Source organism: Nannospalax galili, unplaced genomic scaffold (assembly GCF_000622305.1).
Source record: "Nannospalax galili isolate Female #2095 unplaced genomic scaffold, S.galili_v1.0 scaffold186, whole genome shotgun sequence".
NCBI classification, from domain to species: domain Eukaryota; kingdom Metazoa; phylum Chordata; class Mammalia; order Rodentia; family Spalacidae; genus Nannospalax; species Nannospalax galili.
The window spans coordinates 8,280,208-8,305,298 of NW_008358774.1; the positions used below are offsets into that span (position 1 = coordinate 8,280,208).

The 25,091-nt window shown below is 39.7% G+C and overlaps 1 pseudogene; it reads left to right on the forward strand.

Annotated features, from left to right (window-relative positions):
- Positions 1–812: 812 nt before the first annotated feature.
- The window catches only part of LOC103724950, a 65,688-nt pseudogene continuing 41,409 nt past the window's right edge, over positions 813–25,091 (forward strand).

Genomic DNA, 25,091 nt, shown 5'->3' on the forward strand with positions numbered 1-25,091 from the left:
GATATGGAAATAGGTATTTGATAATTGCATGGTTATATTGAAAACAATTTGGGGAAATTTGGTTTCTTACATACTATTCTAACCAACACAATAGCTTCTCCACTTTTGCCCATCCACTCTTTGCACCTCCCCTAATGTTCTGTTTGAAGTATGCTTCCCAAACAGACCCTTCAACAGCTCACATTTGTGTAAATCAAACAGCATTCATCACCATTTGGTGCAAATAGTTTAAAAGAACATATCCCTCCATGTTGTGACCAACTATTTCCTAATTTATAAACCTGATAATCATGACATTGGTGCATTAGACCATATTCTGGTGTGAGACCTGTGTGTGTTTACTTCCTGGCAAGTTCTTAATTGTCAACAGCTAGAGACAAATAAGACCAAGAACCACACAGGAATCTGAACCAGCTGGAAGACTTATGAAGGAACTTGGGCAGGTAGGCAGAGTGGAAGGAAATTGTGAAGGAGACCATTAACAGAACTTGTTGGGAGTTCAGAACTGTCCAGAAATAGTACCCCAAATAATTCATTCTACCTCAGTGGTAATTACTGATGGATAACATGATGAGGAGAGATTTTTGGATAATCTACAGTGAGAAATAACTTTAAAAGTTTCTCTAGACTATTGAGAGTTTTAGATGCTCATAAATTTGTTCTGCCTCAACTTAACTCAAAAAACATAAACACCTAACTCCCAAATGACCCATGTAAATGACATTTATTATACCTCCCAAATACATAACAGGCCTCTAGCTTAGCAGGAAGTAGTAAAGGTGACTTGAATAGTTTCGTTTAGGGCTGGGGAGATGGGTCAATCAGTAAAGTGTCCACCCCACAAGCATGAAGACTTGAGTTTGGATCCCAGCATCTATGTCTGTAACCCCTGTGCCGGAGAGGCAGATACAGGTGATTCCCCAGAGCTCATTGGTCAGTCAGCCTAGCCAAATCAGTGAAATTCAAGTTCAGTGAAATACTCTGTCTCAAAAAAATAAGGTTGAGAACCATCAAGGAAGATACCTGATTGTTGACTTCTGGCCTCTACACACCCACACACGTATACACACAACCATACTCATATATGCACACATCCACACAAACACATATATATATCCCCCTGCGCACATACACACATCTTCCTCCTAACAGATGCCTGTGTAAAGTAATGACCATCCCATATTCTACTTCTCTTCAGCTTATGGAAATGCAGTAAGAGCAGACATGACTGCAGTATGTCTAATATTGGAACTCAACTGTGTAGAAGACTGGGAAGGTGACAGGAAGATTAGTCAGTGGCCGGCCCTCTGCTTCCATACACTGTATTCTAACTTCTCACGAAGGGCCTCGCAGTCAGTGTCCCAAATGATTGCTTAATTCTTCCTCCCAGTTTAAATGGCTCGTGGGTCAGCAGCTGACCTCTGAATAAAACAGGATTGAGCAATCGCCTCCGGAGCAGCAGTCTGGGCACGGTGCCACATTCCATGGTCCTTTGCCAAAGCAGAGGGACACAGGAAGAAGGCAGAAAGCACAAGTTACTGTTCCACTAAGGCCAGACCACCTTCATATACAGTATAAGCATCTAAAGCCAATATCCTTTTCTATTTACAGGAGAAACTATCAAAGTGCCTGTAAAATAAATACAATTTTCCTCATTTCCAGCTATCTGTTGCAAAGGAAGAACTTTCTATTTCTGACCAACAATGATACTGCATTTGATATGCTATTTATTATTTCTCCTTAAACTTCTAATTCAGAAGCTCAACTTGTTTAAAATGATTTCCAGGTCCAAACAACACAGTGGTTGTAGCTCTCTGACATATTGTTTGTAACTAGAAAAATGGGAAAGCCAGAAGCTTTTTGTGTGAGTGCTTTTGTTTCTCCTCTTTTGTTTTATTAACCTCTCCACAGCTGGTGCAGTTGAAAACGCTCTTTCATCACATGCTTAGCAGAAGTTCAAGTGGAGCTGAGCATACAGCCAAGAATCTGTCTGCTAGATTCACTGTCAGAATGTCATGTTTCACTTCTAACCAACTCCTATCTGATACAGCTGACAGAAACAGACAAAGGAAATCTGCAGGAAGAAAAGCTCTCCCCAGACCCCCTCACACAAAGTATTCCCCGAGAATGGTCAGCAAGTCAGGGCTAGCAAGCTGATGATATTTCACATTCATGCAAGACCTCGAGACTCTAGGATTTTGTGCTTGCCTACTCCCTCCAGTCCTGTTTTGATGGAGTAAATAAAATGTGTGCATACAACAGAGCTGCTGGATTAACCAAACAAGAACGCACTTTTGTTTGATACTACTTGAAACTGATAAAACAGTAAAAATTATGCCAGCGTCCAAATTTACCAGATTCCCTGCTTCCTTCTTTTTACTTTCATAAGGTGTTTAATTTCTGAAGTCTGTATATTAATACCTTTTTGTGATGGTTGCTTAATATTCAGATAAATACACACATTTATTATTGTCACACAGTGACACTGGCTGCTGGAATGCTTTCCATTAAGTTGGATGTGTATTCAAGCTATTTTTCTTGGAGAGAGAATGTAATTCTGGCAGCATTTCCCAAAGTAAATGAGATGGGTTAAAATGTCATTATTAGAAAATGATTTACCTTCTTTTATTTATGTATTTATTTTTATTTTATGTGTATGTGTTATGCCTGCATATGTGTAAGTGCACCCATGTTGTACAGTGCCTGCAGAGGACAGAAGAGGGGTTGGATCCCCTGGAACTTGAGTTACAGACAGTTGTTAACCGCCATGTGGGTGCTGGGATTCTTCTGCAAGAATAGCCAGTGCTCTTAACTGCTGAGCCATGTCTCCAGTCCCAGGATTTACCTTCTTTACTATTTATAATCAGTATAATCTTAGTGAATTATTGATAAACATCTCCCAAATGTAAAATCTTACATTCCTTTCTATGTTGTGATATTTGTTTCATAAACACATTGAGAGATACTAAGTACCAGCAATGGCTAATCTACACTGTCAACTTGACTGGATTTAGACTAATCTAGGAGACACACCAATGGGCATGTCTGGAAAGGTGTTTCCAGAGAAGAATAACTGAAGAGAGACTCACCCTCAATGTGGGCAGCCCTGTCTCATGGGCTGAGCCTAAGAGTAAATAAAATAGAGAGGATAAGCTGGGCATTAGCATTCATCTATCTCTGCCTCTTGACTGAGGACACAATGTGATCAGCCACCTCACACTCCTGCTGCCAGTCAAATTACTCTTGCCACCATGCCTTCTCCACCATGATGGACTGTGCCCTTAAACCGTGAGCCAAAATAGGCTTCCCTCCTGAAGTTGTTCTTGCCAGGTATTTTGTCATAGCAACCAGCAAAACAACTAGTGTAATCACCTAACGCTTGTGAAAAAGTGATACTGAGGTGAAGAGTATGTAAAACAATATCCCATGATGCATGTACGGTTCATCCATTCAATCAGAACATAAATATGTATTAAGGGCCTCCTATTTAAATCTGGGCCTGATGGTGCATACATGTAATTCCAGCACTTTAGAAGCAGGAGGATCAGGACTTGAAGGCCAGTTTCAGCTATATAGCATGGTCAGCCTGGGCCATGTGAGATGCTATAGAGGCCAAGAAGGTAGAAAGGGAGTGAAGAGGCCTTAAAGGAGGGGAGATAGTAGAACACATGTGGTGTGAAAGGAAAAGGAAGCAACACTGGATGTATAAAGTTTTAAGTGAAGAAGAGGATGAAAGAGTGGAGGAGAGATCAAGGGATGGGGAGGAGGGCTAACCAAAGCTAAGAGTATTTAAAAAGCCATATGTAAGCATACTATTTTTGTGGGCTAATTTAAAATATAATTTTTTGAAAGAAAAGAGAGGTATCTTACATGGGTGGAAAATGCTGCTCCCAGAAGCCATAGGTAGTAAACGAAAATCACAGTGCCAGGTGTGGGATACCTCCTTAGGAGTAAAGGAGGCCCAGAAGCCCTCCAGACAGTGCAACGTAATGGCACCACTGTGATTGGTTGCCCACCAGAACTTGATGAGAAAGTCCTCTTGCCAAAGACATGACACGCTTTGGCTGCAGGATAGAGAAATCAAGCTGGAACTGAGCTGAAAACTGCATCCCTGCAGGCTGACTTTCACAGTGTGGGAAGGGGCTGTGAAGATTCCTGGGGGAGAAGTCATCAGTGGTTTTACCCTGTGAACCTTGTAAGCTACAATGCTAATCTGCCAGACAAGATGTGTTCACTGGTGCATGATTGTTATGGAAGAGTCAACCCCTTTCTGACTGAATGTGAGGCCCATGTCACAGGATGAATTGAAGTCTGGTACTATAAACCTGTTCAAAAGTCCATGGCTGAGGGGTTGGGGAGGCTCCTAGGCCCTAGGAGGGAACCTACTACTGTCCCTTTGCTAAATGGACATGGTGTCAAACTGCTTTTGAAATATTTAGGTTTATACTGTAAATGGTGCTGCTCTCAGCCTTGGTCAGAGACTTTTTCCATTTGCAGTGGGAAGTAACTAGTGCAGAGACAAAAACGCTGAGAATAACTGATGGTGAGTGCTCAGTCCTAAACAGGACATTCATATCACTCCCTCCAAGCCTCAGGAAACATGACCGAAGAGGGCCAGGAAAGTAAGAGCCAGAAGATGGGAAGAATGCCATGAGTGGTGCCTTCTGGGTATGACATGGCTGATGCCCCCATGAACGCACGGCAGCTGTGGTTACCTGCAAAAGACCTGCGCAACACTTGCCCATCGACATTTCATAACAGACGGGGAAGGGCTCATAAAGCCCCACCCCTCCCTGAGGAACTATTATAGCAGTTAAAGATTGCTTAGGGGAGAGAGTCGTAGTCCTTGGTGGTGTATCTATAGGTATATTGCTCTTGTTCAGGTAAATAATCCCCATCCATGCACAAACAAGCAGACCCAATTAAATGCAGTGAGCCTCAAAGAAATAAAAGGAGATTAAAGTAAGAAGGAGACTTGGGATGAAGAAGGAAGAACAGGAGTTTGGTGGGAGGAAAAGAGATAAGAGAGGAAGAGAGAATAATGAGGGGACTATGATTAAGGCATATATATATGAAACTGTAAAAGAATAAACAATGACAAAAATAAAACAAATCATATACACACCGAAAAAAATGAAGAAGAAAAAGAACTAACTATGTGCCTAGCACTGTACTAAGTCCAGGGACAGTGTAATGAACAAGAGGCAATATGTTCTTCTTAATCTAATAGGAGAAATGAGACATGAAATGACAACAAAAATTCAGTAGGCAGCAAGGAGTTTTGTGAAGTTAGAACAGGGTGATAAGACAAAGAAGACTAGCGCTGTTCCTTAAAAGTGGGTGCCCAGAAAAGGCCCTTCTGAAAGAGGGTGACCACAGATAAGTTCTCAGTCATAAGAAGGCATCCATGAGAAAGCTTGACAAGAAACAAAGCCCATGAGCAGAGGCCAAGAACCAAGTGACCCAAAGATCTGTAGAAATGAACACATTTGGGCTTCTCTTAAGGGCAGAGGTAAACCCTTTGGCTCTGTGTTTCATGGTTGTCTGCTACACTCCGAGTCATAATATAACCTTCAGTTACTAAAATGCTGAAACATTTCCCTGTTGATTCATATGTAGCCTTTGTCCTCATCTTTGAACTGTCTCTAACCTTCCTTTCTAGCCATCCGGTCATTTCTGTCAGGATCTCCAAACTACCTCATGACCCAATGACTAAAATGTTGACATCTAGCGCAGCAAGGAATGTTCCAGACTTTGTCAGCCCCCTGACTATATGGTTAAGCATTTTCAATCTTACTGTTAGTGTAGTGCTAGAAATAGTCACTGTACAGATGACAGCAGATATGATCCTAGATCTTGAGAGTCCTAGCTCTAAATAGAGAAAAATAACTAGATGGAAAAGAAATGGGTGGGTCTGGGTATGGTTTAGAAACAAAGTGATCAGGATTTCCCAGTGGAAATGATATGGACCACAGAAAAAGGAAGGACACAAAGAAACCCTCTAAGTTATTATTCAAGCAGCTAGTAGATGAATGTACTGTTTTTGTAGATCAAGGAAAGTGGGAAGTCTTGGGATTTTTTAAGAGGAAACCTTTTTTTTCACGATTCACAGCAGACCTGGATTTACATAAATATGTGAGGGAAAGTCCACAACAGTACGGAATGAATATTCTAGTGATAGGACAGGTTTTACTCTGTTCACCTGGGACATTAGCTGGTACCATACATGCCTCAAGGGTTGTGGTAATGACATGGCATGATAACCGACATGAAATATTCCATTATTTCTAGAGGCACATGGGTCCCTATGACTGGAACATCACTGACAATATCACTGAAGTCTGTGCAAACCATCATGTTGGCATCTTCTGAGTTCTCCCCAGATAGGTGAGAGCTCAAAAGAGGAAAACAACAAAGAGCTGGAACAGTGGAAGGGAACATTAGTAAATAAAATCACCTGAAAGTTAAGATCATCTCAGAGATGATCTGTATCTCAGCTTCAAAGATAATTTGTCAACCAATCACTCCTTAGCATTAATTAACTTGACCCATCCTGATACTGTTTTATGTTTGATAAGTAGTATTAACTGCAAATAAGCTATTTGAGCTGACGTAATTATAAACATCAGGAATGGGACAAACGAGGGCCCTAGTGTTCCGCACATTTCCCACTTGTGCCCTGGGGCAGTTGTCTCTGCCTTTGTGAGGCATGCCTCGCACATGCACTGCTCCGTTTCCAAGGATGCAGAATAACCCGTAAGAGCATGCTGTTCATGGAATTTTTAGTCTACCAATGAGATGTGGAGTAGACAGTGTAGAATCTGTTTGTAGGTTACAATGAGTTGGATTATTTGTATTATATCTTCTTACCTCACTCCATGGCAACCACAGCATCTTGTATTTATTCCAAAGCATTTACCATCCGTCACTGGATGAAATGAATTATTATTGAAGACAGCAGATGACAAGAATATTGTGCGTCTAATTTGCTGTACCTAGAGGCTTAGGTTCAAAGCTTTGACATGATTCCTAAGATACTTTACACCCTCCCCACTGTATCAAAAAAAAAAAAACTTAAAAACTTCAGTACTTCAAACTCTCTGCCTATATTGTTCAACTTCCTCTTTCCCCTTTCCCTGAGGAATAAACAACTTAGCTTTCTGAAGCTTAATAAAATCTATATACCAGTCTACGTTGTTAAAAGCCCAGGGTTTGGAGTAAGGCTTCCTAGGTTGGAAACACAGATGTATGACTGACCTTGAAAAAGATTGCTAACTTCTTTGTGCTCATGCAAGATGAGGAGACTGATGACACCATCTCTACAGTAGTCATCAGAGTAAATGAGTCCATGGGTGATCATATAAGGAGCTGGTGAGAACTGCCAAATATTGTTCTACTCTGAGCAACACAGCCTGTTCACAGATCCACAGCTCTGTTCCCTGCTTCTCTCCACATGAACACTTTGCACATTAAAAAAAAATTGGAACTCCTGTGGGTATAAACAAATGACCTTGTTGACTTCTGATTGGCTGCTCCCCATGCAGTGTGAATGTACTGAGGGTGGGCTTAAATGTTTGCTTTTGACTTCCTGCTGACCATCATCCCTGATATATAATGTGCACCTCACAATTTTAGTTTCTTTGGTTTTGTGGGTACTGGTGATTGAACAGAGGGCTTCAAATATGCCAGGCAAGTGCTGTACTGCAGAGCTGTACTTCACAAATGTTCAATCCATGCTTTTTATGCATACATATTCTAATAAAGCTGCAGATCTCATTTGAATTAGGTAAAGATCTTTATAGCAGGGCTTTTCTATACTAGTATTAAAATGCAGCAAGAGCCAGTCGTGGTGGTACACGCCTGTAGTCCCAGTACTTGGGAGGCAGAGGCAGGTGGATCTCTGTGAGTTCAAGGCCAGCCTGGTCTACATAGTGAGTTCTAGGACAGCTGGGGCTACAGGGAGACCTTGTCTCAAAAACACCAAAAAAAAAAAAGATGCAGCAACATAAATATACACACCTCAATTTCTATTTCTTCTTCTATTTTAGATGCCATGTCATATTGAGAGAACATAACTATAGCATATTGAATTTATTCTAGGTGCCTTTAAGAGGTGGGGCCTAGTGGGAGGCCCTTTACTTGGGGATATGCCTTTAAAGGAATTAAGACAGCTCTCTATGACATCTCAGCAGTTCTTACAGGGGTTTGTTGTAAAAGCCTGTGTCTGGCCCTACCCAGCCTTTCTGCTTCCTGCTTCAAGATGAGATTACTTGTTCCCACATTGCCATCCACTACCCTCACTGGAGTCTGAACCGATGGAACTTCCCATTCTTGAAATTTGAACCTCCACAACTGTGAGCTGAATAGACCTATCTTCTTCATAAGTAGTCTGTCTCAGGTATTTTGGTATCATGATGACAATGTACCATGAAACTGTCCTATGACAGTAGGATAGGAGATATGAGTTTTAAAGGATAAGAAGAAAAACTTTACGATTAAATAAAATTGTGAAGCAAAGGATAGGTATTTTGACCCATAAATAAATAGATGCATGCATGGAAGCATGGGGCAGCAGGGTCTAACCTGGAAATCTGAATCACTAAACAGACCCAAAATGAAGAGCGTGCCTGGATGCATTGAAGAGCTTGAGGATGGCAAGTTTGTCGCGGATCAAACTATGCAGAGGGAGGCTGTGGACACTTGGAACTGTGATAACAGTGATGGATTACAATGGGTGTGTTGAAGGAGTCTGAGCCAGGGAATTCTGTGATCAGTCCTGTGCTTTTGAACAAGCTTCTCTGAAACATTTGAATCCTATTCCCAGAATTCCTTATGCTCTTTTGACTAAAGTTTTCCATGGCATTTAACCTTATCTGAAACATTATCTGTCAGCCTCCTTACCACCACCAAACGGTAAGCCCCATAAGGACAGATAGGTATGCACCTGTTTATCCCTAAACATCTAATAAAGAGCCATATAAATTCTTGCCTTCCAACTCACCTACTCATCAGGTCACTTTCTCTTCTGGGGAACAAGTTATTTTGGTGTAATAACAACTTTGGATAAACACGAGGAGTAAAATTTTGAGCAAGATTCTCCTGATTACTCATTTTTAACTAGAATTATGGAAAACAACTTTTAACATAAGTGATCCAATCTATTTTTCTCCTTGGGGGAGAAATTCATCTAAAATAGATAATCCAAAATAGATCTCAAAGGTCAATGCTTTTAAAAACAGAATCAGCAAATGGAATGTAAGAATGACTTTTACATCAAGGACATAAGCTGGATTAATGACTCTTACCTAATTTTGCAATCAAAAAGTCATTGTTTATAATATTAACAAATTCACTGAGCCGCTTGCTCCTCTTATGAGCTGAGTGTCTGACTTTGATCCTTCAGGACCCCACCATGCCTTCCACCCAAGACAGTGATTGAATATGGGTGTGTACGATTGACATATGAAAAGTGCTAAAAGCAGTTTTCCCATTGAAATGAGTGAGAAGAATTGAGAAGTCTGTCTATAATTTTGTGTGTGATATTCTAGGCCTAGGGATCAAAGGACAAGATTCTCTGATAAGGTAAAGGTGGGTTCTAGCTTCTATTTCCCCAATTTGCCCTAGAGATACTGTTTCTATCAAAGACTGAGTGGAGCCCTTGCTGAAGAACACAGTTCCGAAAGTCATCTGAAGGAACGGGTGCTCTGCAGCCTTGGTCCACTCTTGGCATTAAAAGGAATGCTAAGAATCAATCTATCTCTTTTTTAAGCATCCCTGTAGTGTGGCTTTTGACAATATTTTATTCCCCTAAAAATCATTTCTAATTTTTAATGCCTTCAGGAAGAAATGTAATAAAGTGATATTTGAATTAGTACACATCACTGTAATATTGTTCTAATGGTTCTTTAAGTTTACATTGTGTTTCTTAAAATGGAGACAAATTTACATATCCAAATAAGTGTTTAGGTAACTTCTGAAATTTTTGTGTATGTGTATGGTATGCGTATGTTTGTACATGTGTGTCTGTGGGAACATACTGCTCTGAGGGAGGGTGTTGTCTATTGCTCTCTACACTGTTCTTTGGAGACAGGCTCTTTCATTGAACCTGGAGCTTATGATTTTTCAGCTAGGCTGACTGGCCAGCAAGCCCCAACTATCTTCTTATCTCTGATCCCCACAGAGCTGTGGTTACAAACACACAGCCACTCCCAACTTCCATAAGACTTTAAAACTCAGGCTGGGCTTCGTGGCACACACCTTTAATCCCAGCACTTGGGAGGCAGAGGCAGGTGGATCCTCTGTGAGTTTGAGACCAGCCTGGTCTACAGAGTGAGCTCCAGGCAGCTGGAGCTACAGGGAGATCCTGTCTCAAAAAGACCAAAGGAAAAAAAAAAAAAAACCTCAGGTCTTCATGTTTGTATAACAAGCACTTTTACCCATGAAGCCATCTTCCTAAGCCCTTATTTAAGTGATTAAATTTAGTGAAGTTTTAATATATGCAGTTTAGAAGGCAAAGCTAAGACTCACTAGGCTTTCTAAAATTTGGAATAAATCTCATTGCTTCATGATATCATCTAACCACTTACAAAAGAATTTTATTGCATTGCACTGTGCAGCAAAACTCATGGATTCCTATGGATTGGGATCTTTACCTCCTGCTTTTGTTCATGCCTTAACTTCTGACTCACTGAAATAGGGAAAGCCCACACTAGATTCCATCAATCCACATCCTGAAGCTTCTGAAAGCCTGGATGCAGTGCTCTTATAAGACCCATAGCATTTCCTGTTACTTATGTCCCACTTTTGATGATTTTCCTTTTTTTAATTCTTCAAGAATTTCATACAATGTATTTTGGTCACATTCAGGCCCCATCTCTCATATCTACTGAAGAGTCAGAATGCACTGACTCCATTTTGGCCAGCTTCTAGCTTCTTCAGGCAAGCCCAGACAGGCCCAGGCATGTTGTAAATTTCCAATTGCTAGCCGGCCCCCCCACCAAGCTATAGATTAAGCAAGCCCAGGCATGTAAAAGCCTTATAAGGTGAAAACAGAAACCATCTGGCCCTAAAGATAACAGTCAGCACATTCCAATGCCCTGAAGACAGCCCCAGCCAATAAGGACCTTCCCTGTACTCAGGACATGGGGCCATCCAATCATTTTAAAGGATGCTTGGCACGCACGCGAGCTTCTATGAAACTTCCCTATAAAAGCTTCTGCCTGCTAGTGTTCAAGGCCAGGCACCATCTTTGGCTCATGGAGTCTGTGCCCAGCTAGCTGCTAATTTGGTTACTTTATACTTTAGATTTCTGAATAAAATTTTTATGCATTTTTCCTTCATGTCTGTGGGAATTATTCCCGACTCTCAGACCCTAACATCTACCCCCATCCCACAATGTCACCTAACTTCATATCTTTATTTTTTTTTTCTTTTTTTTTAAGGCTGATTGAGTCTAATCTGTGCTCCACAAATGCTCTTGGGTGTGGATCTATCTGTCAAAGTGTGGTCAACTATCAGGTGTCACACGGCTAAAGAAAATTGACTCCCCTTCTTCCAGCTAATAGATCCTCAGCTAGGGTTGGATCCCCATCCTCAGCTAGGGTTGGAGCTTCTTGCCCACCTCCCCCCATCCATGCTGGGGTTTTGTCTGGCTTGTGCTTTCACAGGTCTGGTGCATGATGCCACAGGTACTGTAGGTTCATATGTGCAACTGCCTTATGGTATCCACACAATGCAGTTCTCTTGTATTAATCTACCACCGTTTGATTGTGTTCCTTGAAAGATATTCGCTGGACTTTTCTAGCTTCCTCCTGCCTGAGCTGGTGTCTATTAGACCTATTTCTGCAAGGTCTCATTTTACTGAGTCTCCGTGAGCCAATACACCATCCATTCAATGCAGTGCACTGCTTGGCATTGCTTTCACTTGCTAACAATTTAGGATGGTCCTTAGCTTGTGTTTCTTGGAAAGCAGTTTGGCTAGAACATAGTTTTCAGAATTTAAAATTCAAATCACTGCTTTCTGTGATTCAAGAGTAATTATTATAATGCTATTCCCACACAGAAGAAAACTCTTCTGAAGTAACTAACTTTTAAGTAGAAAAATTTAAGAAAAGTTGATGTTTTTTAAAGCCAAACAAATAATTTAAATATTATTACTGAGTGAACGATAAAATGTGTCTTAAATATTAAATGATAAAATGAGGCATGTAAATTCAATACTGAAAAATAGAAATTTCTTAAAAGGAGTCTTCTCCCCTCTCCCTTCCATTGACCTTTGCTTTCTTTCCTTTTTTCTTTTTCTTCTTGCAGTGATAGAGATTGAATCCAGGGCCTCACACACGCTAGGCAAGTGCTCCACTACAGAGTAACATTTCCAAGCCCACCTTACATTTTTAATGACATTGAAAACTTATGCTGAAACAACCTATTGAAATTTCAAGAACTGTAAAGAATCTGATACATTTCTTCTCTTTGTAAGTCACTAAGGTATCTGGAGAAAGTTTTATGAATGGCATTAGAAGATGGGAGACTCTTGGGTCAGAGACAAAAGACTATTACAGCGTGGCCAGCCATCTGAGCTTCATGTCTAAATTAGTTGTCCTTGCCCCCAAGTGGACTAAATGAATCATCACATACTGCATCTGTGTCATAGGTAAGGAATTTTGAGCTTAGGAAAACTTCAGTTTTATTAGCGACTGCCATCAAATCCACCCAACTTTTACCAGAAGGAGCTATTATCTTATTAGCTATTGTCTTCATTATTTTTTACCAAGAAAAAAAGATTTCTCTCTATCCTGGAAAAAAGCATTTCAAAGCTGCTTGCAGATGTGTATGGCAACAGTTATTTGAAGAGGAATCCAGAACAAATGTTATCCCAAGATGTATAGAAACACTGAAGTGAATGACCTCAACCATCTCAGTATGTTGATACTGATACACAAGAGAGATCAGGGTCCCCTATTAGGGTTCTTAGTCTTATTGGTAAAATAATTTAAGAATGGACTCAGACAGAATCTTTAGGAAAATTTTATTAGAATTTAAGAAAAAATCCTCAGGGAAGACAAGCTATAAATCTCACCAGCTTCTTTGAGGAGAATAGAGGGGAGAAGGAAAAAAAATCATAAACCAATATGGGCTCCAAACCCAGCATGGATGTCAGACCTGGCAGACTAGTGGCTACATAGTGAGGAGGGGAACGGAGCTTTAGAAAGAAAGTAAAGAAATCCAAGATGTTGAGATAGCCTGAAGCATTGGGGAAAGCATGCTTAGAAAGATAAAGGACGTAAAGAAGAAAAGGAGAGATTATGCTTTTCTGAAGGATTCAGAAAAGTGGGCAAGACTTAGGGAGAGCCACATGTCTGTGACCCCAATTCACAAGAACTGCACTAAGAGGTGGGACTCTGGGCAGGAAAAGTTCACCATTTTGTTAACACACTACACTAATTAATCCATCCATCTCTTTAGTATGAGTTAAAGTGAACCTGCTCCCATGACAGGGGATCTGGCAAAGGTCTTCATCCAGGGCAGAGTCTTATATTCTTGACTAGTTTTAAGGGGTTTTGCTACTGTAACAATTCAGTCTTTAGGGATATAAAAGATTTTCTTCCTCAATATTTACAAAATTTTATTGCAGAGTTCAGCAAAGCATAAGCATTAATTCAAAAATACTTAAATCTAAGAAAGAGTTATTATCAACAATAAAAAGTTAAATTGTTTCATTACTTTGTATAGGATCGTCCTCCTACAGACAGACTCCATTTTCCCAAGCTCTGTTGTACCCACCTGCCAAGGATCATCACAGCTGAACTTGTAGACTGTCATGCCCTGCAAGGAAGGCGGGGAAGGGAGAGCCAAGGGACTCTCACCTGAGAGTCCAACCATACCTCCCAACCAAGTTGGCCCCAGTTGTACTTGGCCTGGGGGATAAGTAAGGGTATATAGGCTGAGGAACTCTGGAGGGGGGTGGCTCTCTTGCCAATTTATGTGGCTACAGGGAAGCCACCATTCAGGCTTGAATAAAGACTTTTCAGTGTGGTCTAACATCAAGGAATATATATCCTTTCAGATTGATATGAAGTTAATGACAACAGTGAAGACTTTTTACAGTTACACAAGTTTTTATTAGTTTGTGGTTTTTATCTTTATAGAGGAAAATTTTTTAAAACAGTCCTGCTGCATCACAAATACAAAGTAGGATATATAATGTTCACTTTGTGCCTTTTTCTCTCCCCTCATAGTTCAAATGCCATTTCCATGTTCCTCACGCTTATGTAAAGCTTCTGGTTTCCTGCATTTTACCAAAGAAGGAAGAGACTCACCTCAATCCCCACTGCCAGATCTTCCCATCCACATTCATGTCTTTCCTCTGGTCAGACTGAATTGTCTGTTCTACCTCTCTTCCAAGGCTCTTTTATACCTCAATCTCATCTATCTAGAGCTGCCACCTCCCCCTCCTCCCCCTCCTCTTCCCCTCCTCTTCCCCCTCTCCTCCCCCTTCTCCTCCTCCTCATCCTCATCTTGCAATTATCTCTTCTATTTTGCATCATTAACCATCCTCTCATTACCGACTCAGTCTTATCAGTGTCACATCGGTGCTATAGAATCTCCTTACAGTATCTTCCCTGGACCTCATGCTCCTCCTTCAGCTATTGCTTCATTCCCTACTTCCTCAAAAGTTTGGTGAATAGTCACCATCTTTACTTCCTTGTTTTATTGTCTCCTCAACTAATCATCCTTCGATCACACATACATATATACAATTCCAGGTCTTGATGGCAGATTAATAATAATCCATCAGTTTTACCAAAAACACCACAATCAGCTACCTGATTTATAAAATAGACACTGCCTATCTTTCCCTCATAGGGTCGTGGTGAATTAAAGACATCATGCAAGTAAATATATTTATAAACACAGCATACTACATGTTAGGTATAATTTTATAGCCTATGGATTAAGTTACAAAATTCTATGGTTTTTAACCAAACCCTATTGTAACTCAAGGAACTAGAAACTAGATTGTCCACAGGCGTAAACGAATGAATGGACCCACTTACATTAGTGGAGAATTCTAACTGGACATGAGTGGATGTACTCAGAGCAGTGTTAATGTCTAGAAGACATGTAGAAAAATCATACTTTCTAGCAAAATATAGATGCTCTACAAATAATCCTTCACCCTGAGTAACCTATAAGCCTACTTTGTGTTCAAGAAAAACCTGTACTTTCAAAACATCCTTCTTGTATAAGTCCCTACTTAACAGATAAGCCATGTCATGCAGTCATGTGGAAAATAAAGATAACAAGATAATAAAACCACACATAGAAGGTTTGTCTTTTATGCTTAGCCAGGACATCAAACATCAATGTCATCAGCTTAAACCTAAGATAAAACATGGATCAACTCTGTTAAAATACATTCCTTATCATCAGGTGAATCCTCGCTTTCTGATGAAGTTAAAAAAAAAAAAAAAAGCTAATGAGCATGTTAAGGCACAGGGACCACAACCGCTCACATTGAAAAGTTACACCAAATTATACAGGTATCTTGTCTTTGAAACATTTAAATTTTGGTGACCCATGTTGTGATACTTTCGTGGCTTTGAAAGCTTTCCCACACAGTCCAATGAGAAACTTGGAGGTCTGACTGCTTAGCATTGGATCTAAAATAAAAGTGCTGCTTTCAGATGTTTCTTTCAGGGTTAGCTGATATCAGTCTACCATGTTACAGCTTATGGGGGAGAGGAAGAAAGTTTGACTTAGAAACTGTCCTACTTCCAGAGTATGCAGTGCTGCAAACCACACAGACATCAAGCTCATGCCTCACTGTCAAGTTCAAGTGAAAAGTCAGTCAGCTTTGAAAAACCCATTTGTTTCAATAATTATCATTGAATTATAAAGATCTAATAAATATATTTGTGCAGATGTATTTGTAGTAACTACAATTTTACCAAATAACTCAATTTGTTAATGTTAAATGGAAAGTTGTCAAGGAAAATAGTAATTATGACAGACATCTATCAGAGAAATGTGAAAGCAACATTAGTAAAGTGCTAAGCTGGGTTGGGGTGGAGGCTGAAATGTAGCTCAGAGGTAGATAAAAGATAATATTTTGTCAATAGTCTCTCTCTCTCCTCTCTCTCTCTCTCTCTATATATATATATGTGTGTGTGTGTGTATATATATATATATATTTCTCTTGAAGTACAGTATATAAACTTTTGATAAAAGTTCAGTAAACATAGTTGAAGATTATTAAAGATCAAAAAAACTAATCAAAAAGATTACAGTGAAAAATGTCTTAGTAGTTTAAATATATTTGTGAAGGGTTATATTATTAGATAATTTATGTATCTCATTCACTCTATTTGCAAATGCCTCTCAATTTACTATGATGACCTCCAACAATTATAACTTGAAAATATTAATATCCTAACTCAAAATTCATTTAATAAATCTAACCTACCAAACATCACAGCTCAGCTTCACAGTACCTGCATATCAGTTGTTCTTACTTGTGATGGCAGGGCTGACCTGGTACTGTGGTCATGTCTACTGTCCAGAATCTGGAAGGGATCAGAGTACATGTCACTAGCCTGGGAAACAGAAAAATTCAAGGTGTAGCCTTTGGTAATGCACAGGATTGAACACAGAGCCTTGTTCATGCCAGGTAAACTCTCACTGAGCTTATTCTCACAACTTATTATTTTGAAACAGAGACCTATGTAGTTTAAACCAGCTTTGAACTTAGGATCCTCCTGCTTATGTCTCCCAAGTACTGAGATTACAAGTAGGTGCAATATATAAGCATGTGTATTACTTTCACAAGATTCTTAAATTGGAAAATTTTAAGTTGAGCCATCAGAAGTCAAGGATTGTCTGCGTATATAGGTATATCAAAAGACCAGAAAACAAATACCCCAAGTTCAATTTACTAAATTATGAAACAGTAACAAATAATTCACTAATTTAGTGATTTATAATAAAGATTTATTTCTTGCTCCCAGGTTAGCTGTGGCGTCTTTCAAGAGTCCCCTTTGCTCTTCTAGTTGGTATGAAGGAAAAGCCATGCTTAGATAGTCTGTCCTTCTTATTCATTAGTAAGGAAAAGTGCCAAAGAGAAACTGGCTGATGACTTTGAAAGGCTGTTGTGAGAAGTTATGTGTCATCTCCACCATATCTCATTGGCCAAATCCAGGTCCAAGGACAGGACTGGCTTCACTGGGACAGAGTAGCAGTCATCCCACAGAGACTCCACCACCTGGAAAGTGGTAGACATAGGAAAATAGCAGTTTCCCACAAGGGCCATACCTCTTGTTGGTGACATTAGGGCTATGCTTCCTTTTTTTTCCTTTGTACTTTTGTATGTGTTATTGTTTAAAATGAATTAATTTTTAAAGCATAAAAATTGTGTCACCTATAAAAATAATCTGCTCCCAACTCGTAGAAGAGTAAAAGCACATCTAACCAAAGGCTTACACATAAATGCTCCCAGAAACACATTTACAGCATCTCCAAAGTAAAAATGACCCAAATGTCCCTCAAATAAAGAGCACCTGAACAACTTACACAGGAGATTATGCTCATCTCAGAAGTCATAGATGGCTAAAAAAAAAAAAAAGCCCAGTGACAGGTCTGGGATATCTCCCTACAAGTTGTTGGTCAGAAGTGTCTCAGAGACCCTCAAAACAGCACAGACTATTGCCATTGCTCTTGGTTGCCCACTAGACTAGAAATGGATGGTAAGACCCTATTGTTGAAGATACTATATCCATTGGCCACAGGACATGGAGAAATCAAGTTGATATTGACCAGGAAGTTCCCTCCTGCTGGCTAGTTCACCTACCTGAAGGTGCTATGTAGGCTGCTGGGAGAAGAAAGGCATCAACAATCTTACCCAGTTGTGAACCCTGTGAACTACAGTACTGACCAGTGTGGCAAGATTTGCCCACAGGTACAATAGTGGCACAAATATTGTGAGGATAACCACTTTCTGATTGAATTTAAGGCCTGCTCCACAGAAGGAAACATGCCTAGTTCTACAAATTTGGTCAAGAACCCATGGTTGGGGGGTTCACAGGTCCCAGGGGTGAACCTGCTACTATTACTGGGCTAAATGAACATAGTATCATACTGTCCTTTAAATTCACATCTCTTTTCATTGATTAGTGCAGCTCTTAGACCTCATCAAAGGAGTTTCTTTGTGCAGAGGATGTGGTTAGCACAGAAACCCACAACTGGTCAAAGTGCAGAGAATAAGTACCCATGGAGTGCTCAGCCACAAATGGGACATCTATATCACACACTCTCCACAAGGCTTGGGGACCATTATGGAAGAGGAAGGAGAAAGATTCTAAGAGCTAGAAATTAGAGGAGACAGGAGCAAAACTGTGTCTTCTGTACATGACAGGACCATTGTATTCATGAACTCACATTAGCTGTGGTTACCTGCATAAGACCTGTACAAGATCAAGACAACTGACACTGTAGTCTGGAGTTGGAGGAGGACTGTGAGCCTCTACTCCCTAACTGACGACCTATGGACAATTATTGGCTGGAAGAGTGAGAGTCAGTTTTTCTTAAGGGTGTGGTTTCTGACAGGTCGCCATGCTCCAGTGCCATGCCCCACACCCAGAAGTATATAGACAACACAAATTGGAGTTGATGTTTCATTACATTTTTTTAAAAAGACATGAAATTAGGAAGGCATGGAGGCAGGGGCAGATATGAAAGAAGTTAAAGGAAAGAGTTTGATGAATATATGACCAAAATATGTTATGTGAAGTCTCAAGGATTTAATAAAATATTTATTTTTAAAGACAGTAGCTAAACAGCATGTGATCTAACCCTACATATTTGCAATGGACTACTATGCAGTCACTAAAGGAACTGAAGAAGAAATTATTTATGTGCAAGATGGGTCATTACACTAAGTGAAAGATGTAAAACACAAAGAATTCTTCTGTGAAATCTCATTTAAACAAAATGAGCAGAATAGAAAATCAATAGAAACAGAAAGTAGATTAATGATAACCTCAGGCTAGAGTGGAAAGGGGGGATGAAGAGTAATTGTTGAAAAGTTTAGTGTTTCTGGAATAATGAATATGCTCTAATATATATTGTAGTAATTGTTGTCCAACTCTGTCAATAAATATATTAAAGAACACTGAATTACATTAGGAAGGAAGGAAGGAAGGAAGGAAGGAAGGAAGGAAGGAAGCTAGTGAGTCTTTATGTAATAGTACATAATTAACTATGCACATCACTTCCTGCTGATTGAACTTCCACCTGTTACAGCAGTGAGCTGTGTTCTGACATATCTTGGACTATGATTATTGATCTAGATGGTTAGCACATCGTTTCTCACCAAGTCACATATAGGCTTCCTTTTAATGCCTTACAGCCCTATAAGATAGACCTATGAATCATATAGCTACTATACTGGAGAGGAGATACTGCTATGTGACTCAGCGTTAATCGGCTCAGGACAATTTTGTGCCCAGGGGTTATTTGACAATGTCTGTAACATTGATACTTGTCACAACCTTAGAGAAGGGCTGAGTCTAGCTCATAGTGGGACAGAACAAGATACTACTAGTTGTCTCTTCAAAATGTTAGTAACAGCCAAAGTTACTATGAAAATCATTCTCACTAAAAAGAGAGACTGAGAACCTGCAAGATGCTGTGGTACCCATGTTCGATAACCAGCCTTCAGACGGATGATGATTTCATGCAGGACAACAACCACATAGATGTGATCTGTGACTGAAGGGCAGGATGGTGTTGCAAGCTAGATTTACTCACTCATTAAAGCATGTAATCATGTATGGAGCCTTTCTATCACCATGTAGGGGCTCAGTTAATATTTAAATAACTTGGAAATAATGTCTGGGTGATGACTGAGAGATGGACTTTGGGGCAAAATTGCCTTGGTGTTTTGTACAGGAAATTGTTGCTGACATAAGGAGGAGCATTTGAAAACAAGCAAAGCATGTTGTGACAGTTTGTCAGTCACGAGTACCTTCAAATCACACAGTTATTACCATCATTTGTGTACATGTCTGTCACTTTTTCCTCATCTGTTTTGTATTTGGGAGATGAAGGAGAACGGGTGACATCACCACTCTATTCGGAGGTATCTTATAACATTGGTGCTACACATTCTGCTGTCAAGGGTTATTAATTGATTACATCTTGACTCTGAATGTAAAGCAAATGGTACATGGGCATCTCAGTCTGAAAGATTATTTTATAAGAGTTTCCAGTTATGAGAATTATTTTTAAATTGTTAAAATATGGCAAGCTTTCTTTATTTCAGCTTGCCCTATCTGAGAAGTGCTCTTCCACTACAACTCAGTAAAACTGCTCCCCATATGCCCTGTCAGAGCACCACATCTTCACACTATCATCCCTCCCCCTGGCTGGTATAGAAGTCAGGACTGTCATCTCTAAAACACTTCCTGCTATATCACGATGTTTAAGTTCTTCTTTCCACTGAATTATGGTCATCTAAGGTAGAATCCATTGATAATCTGATTCTGCAAGCTAGAGGATTACATGTCTGGAGCATGATAGGTGCCAATAAATGATTCCGTGCCTATTTATCCCCTCAGTGGCCATGCTTAATTGTAAAGAAGGAAAAATGAGTTAGAGCTAATTTTTACATCGTGAAGTGAAATAACCAGCCTTTTAAAAGAGTGCACATGTTGCCACAAAAAAATAATAAATAAATAAATAAATAAATAAATAAATAATAAAGATCTAATAGTGAGGTTTTAGTCAGAGACACAGTGGAATAGAAAACATTCTGGAGCAAAAAAAGCTCCCCGGGCTCCTTGATTCATTACTCAAAGGTCAAAGTTGTGGCCTACTCCATGGAGAGACTGGCTGCATTCGACAGAACCAAAGCTACATCTCATGCACTGTCCATCACAGACGTTCTCTTGAGGAAAAAAATGTTTTTCTTAACTTATAACTGAAGCTGAGTATGATGGTACACACTTGAAGCCCTCGTGCTTGGGAAGATGAGGCTGGAAGATCACAGGTTCAAGGTCAGCCTAGGCTATGTAATAAGATCCTGTCTTAAAAAAAGCAAATAATGGGGACTGGAGAGATGGCTCAGCATCAGCAGTTAAGAACACTGACTGCTCTTGCGGAGGACCCAGGTTCAATCCCCAGCACCCACATGGTGGCTATGAACCATCCTTAACTCTAGTTCCAGGGGAATCCAAAGCCCTCTTCTGACCTCTGCGGCACTGCACAACACGGGCACACTCATATACATAAAAAATAAAAATATTTTTTAAAAAGCAACAATAAAAATGCCTGGCATGGTAGCACACACCTTTAACCCAACACTCGGGAGGCAGAGGCAGACAGATCTCTGTGAGTGCAAGGCCAGCCTGGTCTACATACTGAGTTCTAGGTAAGCTGGAGCTACAAGGAGACCCTGTCTCAAAAAGGCAAAAAACAAAACAAAAAAACAACAACAAAAAAACAATAAAATTGTAGTTGGTCTAATATATACTGCAATGAGACAGCTTAAAAGAAAATACTTAGTTATAGGCTAGGCGTGATGGAGCACACCTTTAATCCCAGCACTCAGGAGGCAGAGGCAGGCGGATCTCTGTGAGTTCAAGGCCAGCCTGATCTACATAGTGAGTTCCAGGACAGCTGGGGCTACAGGGAGACTCTGTCTCAAAAAGACCAAAAAAAAAACCAAAAAACAAAAAACTTAGTCATCTGTTAATTGTCTGTTAATACAGCCTGATTTAGGACATTCACATTATTAATTTTTTTGACATGGGGAAGTGGGTAAGAAATACCAACCCAACCTAAGGAACTTTTGGCAACTGATAGCTGCTGGGAGGGGAAGAGCTACTGTCTTACAGGGATGAAACACTTGATGGGCCAGTGGATGGACCCACACTAGAGGACATTTGGGGACACAAATCAGACTCTATGAACTGTGTTGTATATATAAGAGAGTACATCAAATTGAAGGAGGCAATTGGGGGAGGGGTGGATGGGGTGGAGATTTAAATACCATCAAACTATATTATGTGAAAATTGTAAAACTTCAGACTGGAGAGATTGCTCAGTGGTTAAGAGCATTGACTGCTTTTGCAGAGGACCTGAATTCGATTCCCAGCATCCACATGGTGGCTAACAACCATCAGTAACTCCAGTTCCAGGGGATCCAACACCTACTTCTGACCTCCGTGGGCAGGCATAGCATGGGTGCACCTATCTACATGTAGGCAATACACAATACACATAAAATAAAAATAATAAATAATAAAAAGTTTTTTTAGAAGAAAATTATAAAAATTCAATCAAAAATAAATGTTTTTAAAAACTATTTAGTTGCCTGTTAATATAGCCTGATTTAGAGCATTCCTATTATTGATGGTTTTTGAACATGAAGCCATATACATAAACATTCTGGTGAAAATGCTCAATTTCACAGTTTAGGCTACAATTTTAAATCATTCTAATATATTGATTGCCTCTTTTCTTTTTTTTCATTTTCTACCTTCAGCTTTCATTGGAACTTTCTAAAATGGAGACTCTGGCAATGATTGCTTTTTCCCCTCTTGCCCTTACATCTCAATAGTGTGATGGCTACTATTGATTTTTGAGTTCTTAGTGATGCTCAATATAACATTCTATTGTGTGGTACTTGATTGATGACTAATATTGCTTACACATTCCATCTCTTCTGCTGAAAACTCTTGGAGAGTGGGATTCAGCTACAGGAAGCTTTTTTGGCTTATACATGGGTGTTTCCAGAGTCATGGATTTTCAACATATACTTATTGATCACCCAAAATCTCCTGTGACACCCTACTAAACTTTGATAATAAACACATTTATTTAATTGGAAGTTGGCCTTAGTAAATGCAGAATGTGTTTTTCCATAGAAGCAGTGTTTTATAAAGAGTAGATTCCAGTAATTCCCAAAGTAAGTTTCATATATAGCCTGATTCTATTGCATTAATCCTTTGCTGCCAGTTTTCAATCATACACTGCAGACTTTCCTGGTACTAAGTTTATTCTCTCCAAAGAAGAATAAAATTTAAATGTGTGGCATATAAAATGTCTTCCACAAATGGCAGAAAACATTGCTTCAATACTGCAAGCCAAACGAAAGCTGAGTTTACTCACTTTCTCCCTCACAGCCCCCCATCTCCCACCTCCCACCCTGCTCTAGATGCATCTTGTTTATAATAGTCAATCCATGTGTATATTTCCCTGACTAGATCACAGATATACCGAACTGAAGGGAAGAAGTCTCCACAATGTTTGAAAGAGATGGCTTTTTCCTCTTTCTGAAGCACAGGCTTCCTTACTCCTAAATTCATTACTCCAAAGTCAAAGAACCCAGGTAAAGATAGTTCCAATGACCCCTGGCTGTTATATCCCACCCAGAAGGCATGGCTTAGTTTCACGCAGGGTATAAGAGGAAAAACAGGCACCTTTGATGCTGTTTCCCTGTCACAATGAATCACTCCTAAAACCAGACTTCTGTGATTTCTAGGATATAAGATAATAAGTCTCCTTTATGTTAAATCAGTTTATATCAAGTCTTATTACTGCATCTAGCACTATTCTATGCAATCCAGGATCAATCCAACCCTTTTGGAGTAAAGAACATTGCACACATCTGCTCTTCTCATTCCAAACCTGGCAATGAGTCCATCTATCATTTTCTAAACCTAGAGGTTCTGATGTAGCATTGCGCAAATACTACTTTGCTTATAGCAAAGCCATCTTTGATTACTGTCAGAGCTCTTAGTGCCTCTATCTTCCCAGTCAGAAAGAAAAAGGTCCTCAGATACTAAAGGAGGCAATGGCATAAAGCCCAGAGCCAAGGCTTTTTTCTGTTTCTACTCCAGATGATGCTCAAAATCTCAGCCAGTTTCTTTTCAGCAGTTTGCCACGACATCTAAAAAAAAAAAAATTCTAAGTGCATGCTGTTCTGGTAGCCGCCTGAAGTCCAAATTACCCTGAACACCCGTTCTTAATCAGGAAGATCTTGATTGGGACTAAATTTGTTCTCTCTGTAGAAATCACTCACGTTCCAAAAGCAGTTTCTCCTCTGGCCAAATTAGCTGTGTAAATATTGCAAATAAAAATATATGTAGGAGCAAGTGGATTACAAAAAAGGCATTTCCGCATAAATGATCCATGTGACCCCAAATGCACATATACCTTGCAAATAGGGAGAGCCTGGGAAAGATTAAAACAACTGGTGCCTGTAAACTGCCCCAAAGTTTAAACCAAGTTTTCACCAGTGGAGAGCTTATTTTTAAGAAGTGTGAATAAACATGGGAAGGGGGGGGAGGGATTTTCAGGCATATTTTTAAATCCGAAGAGAACAAGATGGATTTTGAAAATAAGGGAGATAGAATTGGAAAAAAACATAGATTAGGATTTCCTTAACTTTCTCCAAATTTCTGCCTTTACTGTGTTTCATCCTTTTGTCAAGAATTTAACTCATCCTTTCATAGTTTTTAACAAAGTTATGTACTTCAATCTGTGCTCATAAAGGGAATTCACAAAGCATGTCTGACATCTGTTATTATACAGTAAGCCTAAAGAGATTCTTTTAGTGTGCTGTAGTCTTCTCTTGTGAAGACAGTGAACTATGACTTAAATAATACCAGAACATTCTGCTACTTTCCGTGAGAAAATCCTGCGTATCTTCCGCATGCATCAAGACCATGAAACAAAACTGAAACTGAAATCTCAGAGCTTGTCTTAGTGTACGGGGCAAGTCAGCTGGGGAGCGCAGTTGCTCACTTCCTCTTGTCTTCTCCCATTATAACATTCACTTGGAATCTGTCCATTTGATCTTTGCCTAAGAAAAAGAAGTAAACAAATCTCGCTAAGTAGTCAGCCTGTTTCTAACCAAAGAAACACTGCTTATCCAGCCCAGGACTCTCAGGAAGCAATGAACATACTTTGATGCTGAGCATGGCCAGTGACTCTTACAGCCTAAGGATGTGTGTGTGTGTGTGTGTGTGTGTGTGTGTGTGTGTGTGTGTGTATATATTTTTTTTTTTTGTATGTATAAAAAATAGTGTTTT